This window comes from Macrobrachium nipponense, chromosome 11 (assembly GCF_015104395.2).
Source record: "Macrobrachium nipponense isolate FS-2020 chromosome 11, ASM1510439v2, whole genome shotgun sequence".
Lineage (NCBI taxonomy): Eukaryota > Metazoa > Arthropoda > Malacostraca > Decapoda > Palaemonidae > Macrobrachium > Macrobrachium nipponense.
In genome coordinates this window covers 81,516,660-81,521,659 of record NC_061087.1, presented here as the reverse complement: position 1 = coordinate 81,521,659, position 5,000 = coordinate 81,516,660, and the positions used below count along the sequence as shown (strand labels likewise).

General features: G+C 32.8%; 1 protein-coding gene across 1 annotated transcript in view; it reads left to right on the top strand.

The window, feature by feature from the left end:
* Window positions 1–5,000, top strand: part of LOC135207201 (uncharacterized) — a 153,329-nt gene that overhangs the window by 135,867 nt on the left and 12,462 nt on the right. The gene's annotated exons all lie outside the window — the stretch shown is intronic.

Genomic DNA, 5,000 nt, shown 5'->3' with positions numbered 1-5,000 from the left:
AACCTCTTCCTGATCTAATCCATCGGCCTCAGTACGAATAACCTTGGCATTCTTTACAAGAAGCAAACAAGTTCTACATTATTTATTGGATTTATTGACATTCCCGATATCATCACGAGAGGTATATGGCAAGTTGATATTTCTATAAAATCATGAAATGTTATAATTATGTTAAAATTAGGTGGATATTGAGTTGCAGTTGCATACTGTTATGTTCAGTTTCTTGGAAATGACCTGAAGAGGGAATGAAGCGTCAATTACGAACAAATTTTTATATGATTCTATAATCACTGGAATAAAACGTGTTTTTATGGGAAATGAACAAAGGGAGATTTATAACAATCGTGTGTTAATCGATGATTTTGAAGGTGGAAGAAGGAAGAAAGGAATGTTTATTTTCAACACTCGCAGCCCTTTGTCAATTTAGCATTTGACAAAGGGTTGGGAATGTTGGAAGTAAATGGTCCACCATCCAAACCACAAGAGAATGTTTGAGTATTATTTATTACCTTAATTCTTGGAATGGTAAAGATTCTACCGATGAACCAGATTTGACATGCTATCATTTCCTTTTCGTTGCTTTAACTTTTATCGAGTTTTAGCCATTGCCTAAAGTTATCATTAACATTATGTTTCCTAGCGAAAGTAATCACTAATATTTTATTTCCTAAAGCAACTATTAAAAAGTAAACATGCATATGCACACATAAATACAGGCTTAAATTAACATACCGTCAACAAAATACTATCTATATGATGTACACGTATTTTTCCTAACAAAATTAAATTACATTTGGAAATAAAAATGCACCCATATTTATAAACTCTGAAGTGTGTGTGGGTTAGAATCAGAGACAGACAGACACAGACAGTCAGACAGATACACTGATAAATAGATAGACAGATAGATATATAGATAGATAGATAGAGGGGGTGGCTGCCGGAAGAGTAGCAGCTTAAAATTCATGCTCGACCTCTTGCATAACATCCCATCCATTGAAAGGGTTATTGATGTAAATAATTCCTTAATGGTTTGTTGACAGGGCCAATATGTTTGCAGTCTGATGTTATGGAAGATCATCCTTTAAAAAGAGAGGGGGGGGGGGTATATAATGCATAACATACAAGGTTCGAAGTGTTTTAGCAATGGGAAGCCACATTTCAACTCCAATTCAGTTACCGGGGGAAAAATATTAATAATTGTTTGGCGTTCTCAATTCTGGGCACTGATGTGAAGGTGAAAGCGTAGTAGAAATATAACAGGGAGCAGTAATTATATATCAGAGATTAACTGGAATCGGATTTGGAGATTTTTAGGCTAATGTCGACTTTAAAGACGTGATTCTAGCAATAACAATCGGCCTTGTTTCATTATTCAATAAAGGTGATATTCAATAAAGGTGAAAAACACTCGAGTGTACAATAAACAGTCGACACTATAGAAAAAGGTTATAAATTAATTCATTATACTCGTTTGGCTCTCAGGAAAAACTTAAATTGTTTTTATTAAATCTGTGATAAAAAGAGATACTGCAATTCAAAATTACCGATTAATATATACGTATATCAGATACCTCCAATTTATATCATTTATATGATTTTTATACCTTAAAAGGTCTGGGAGGGACCAAGTTATCACATTAGACATATTTATCAATCTTTAATATGGACAATATTTTGTAAAGTGTTCAGCAGGTATCATTTGAATAAATTATATGGAAACACCATAACATTAGAATTTGAATAAAGAAATCACCAGTCCTCTGAGAAGAATTTCCTTGACGATATAAGGATTCAAGGAGAAACATCTTTGCAAAAGATTCATTGTACTTCATTTAGTTCGGTTAAAAGGAATGAATTTAAAAAAAAATCAAGAAACATTAAAATTATAAATCACATATATTTGATAGTTTCCCAAGGGGAAAATTCTCGTTATGTATTCAACAAATACCATTTGGTAGGGATATAAGATCTAGACTATAGAATTATCAAGAAAAATATTAGACTTAATATTTACCAGCTTTTAATGGGGGATATTTTTGTTACGTAATTAACAAATATCATTTAGTTGGGATAAAAGATGTAGACTGGAAAAAGATCAAGAAAAACGGGAAATCTTTAGATCAGACTTAATGTTTATCAGCTTTTAATGGGGGATATTCTTGTTACGTATTCAACAAATATTATTTGGTAGGGTTACAAGATCTAGACAGGAAAAGGATGAAGAAAAACTGGAAATGTTTAGATCAGACCTGATGTGTATCAGCTTTTAATGGGGGATATTTTTGTTAAGTATTCAACAAATATAATTTAGTAGGGATACAAGATCTTGACTGGAAAGAGATAAAGGAAACTGGAAATGTTTAGATCAGAGTTAATATTTATCAGCTTTTAATGGGGGATATTCTTGTTATGTATTCAACGAGTAACATTTAGAAGGGATACAAGATCTAGACTGGAAAAAGATAAAGAAAAACAGGAAATGTTTAGATCAGACTTAATGTTTATCAGCTTTTAATGGGAGATATTCTTGTTAAGTATTCAACAAATATCATTTAAGTAGGGATACAAGATCTAGACTGGAAAGAGATAAAGAAAACAGGAAATGAATAGATCAGACTTAATATTTATCAGCTTTTAATGGGGGGGAAATTCTCGTCAGATATTCAAAGAGAACCATAAATCAAATGAAAAGGAAAAGATTGCTTCAGTTCCCCAGGGATAAGGGAAAGAGAAAGTATGCACCCAACCTCGTTGGAAAAGACGTGGGCTTTGGAATTGAGGAAAAAAAGAGGAAAGCAGGAATAAGAGGCAGAGGAAGGAAGTAAGTGTTGGAAAACAGGGGAGGAGTGAATGAAAATATATTAGGGACTGGGGTTTCGATGGAGGAAAGTAAGAAGGAAGGAGGAATTAGACGGAGCGAGTAAATGAGGGGGAAAAGATTAAAAGATAAAAAAAGAAAAATTAGCCAATAAAGAACAGAGAGCCATCGGTTGCCTACTGACAGGTAACAGTCAGGTTGTAGTCAATTCATCAAATCTAAGGAATAAGAGAGAAAAATTAATAATGATGGGGAAAAATGTAAAAATAATTAGAAAATCTAAAAAAGAGAATTTAGTTGATTGTCTAATAACGCTTAACAAAGTCAGGTAGTCATTCATGCAAGTCTAAGGAATAAGAGTCAGAAATGGATAAATGAAGGGTGATAAGAGATACAAAAAATAAAAATATAAAGAATGAGAAAATGACACATTAAGAGATCCTTCGGTTGTCTACTGACGTGGAACAAAGTTAGGTTTGTACAATTCAAATCTGAGGAATAAGAGATTCAAATAAAATCGAATTAAAATAAAAAAGAATGACAAAATAGAGAACATTCTAGATCATCGGTTGTCTGCTGACGTGTAACAAGGTCTGGTGGCTATTAATTTAAATCAAAGGAAAGAAGACATGTAAAACATAAATTAATGAAGGGGGAAAAAATAGAAAAAGAACAAGAATAAAAATAATGAGAAAGTAAGGCATTGAACAAACCATTGGCAGTCTACTGACGCGTACGAAAGTCAGGTTGCCATTAACAGAAATCTAAGAAATACGAGAGAGAGAGAGAGAGAGAGAGAGAGAGAGGAGATGAGAGAGGAGGAGAGAGAGATCGTGAATAGAGAGAGAAGAGAGAGAGAGAGAGAGAGAGAGAGAGAGAGAGAGAGAGAGAGAGAGAGATCGAATAAAAGAAGGGGACAAAAGATGGAAGGAATATCCGTCGGTTGTTTAGTGACGTACAACAGAATCAGGTTGTCATTAATTCAAATCTAAGAAATATGGGGGTAAATGAATAAATCGAGGAGGGGAAAAAAGAATAAGAAGAATAAAAATTCAGACAAAATAAAGAATAGAGACCAGTCGGCTGTCTACTGACGAGTAACAAAGCATGGTATTCATTCATTCAGACCTCAGGAATAAAAGGGAAAATTGAATAAATGAAAGTGGAAAAGAGAGAAACAAACAGAAATAAAAGAATTGCTTTATGAAAGAACTCAGAGATCCATCGGCTGTCTACTGACGTGTAACAGAGTCGGGTATTCGTTAATTCACCAAATCTGAGTACTGATTGATCAAGATAAGAAAACTGGCATCGCAACATAAAGTCAATTGGGAACATCACAAAAACGTGTTGATGCATCGTGGACGGTGATCGCCGACGTAGTTGCATTTGTTATATCCATTACTCAGAGTCTAAGGGATTAGGATAAAATAAATATCGTCGAAACAAATAGTTTTTCACTTCAACCGTTGTATCCCGTAGGGAGCATTTTCTGGAATATCGTGTGTTTGTATAAAAGTTTTTTCAATGAAAGATTATGGAATTGAGCATAGTTTTTTTTTCTTGAATAAGGTGAATATGTTTGTAGAAGTATATTTTATAAATAAGGAGCTCTTAAATGTAAAATTTTACTGTCTAAAATAATGAATTCCAACGTTGGATTTTCATAAAAATAACAGTGAATTTCCCAGCAGGAGTTTTATTTGACGCAGTTAATCTGCATGCTGGAAATATTTTGAAAATATAGGTAAATTGTATGATATTGATTTTTGTGTACAAGAATAGTGGATTTGTATTTAGCTTTCACCTAAACTGTAATTGATTTTTATTTTATATTTATTTTCGCGTGTTATGGCACATTTCATCAAGGAATGTCATCTAATAACTTGTATATTTAATATGTAATAACTTGTGTATTTAATTTGTATGAGGAATCTTTTTCATCTAATACAGTTTTGAGGCTTTTTTCACAAGGTCTGCTGAATCTTTAATAGGTTTTACAGCAACAGAGTTCATTTCTATGTATTTGTTTCTGATTAAATACAGCCAGTTTTAATGTAGTAGTTTTTTCTTAAATTGTGATGCAGCTGTTTTCCATGTAAATTGCTATAAATATATTTTCTTGAATACTTCATCGTATGCAGATGTCATTACCGGGAAGTAAAAGTATGGCAATATT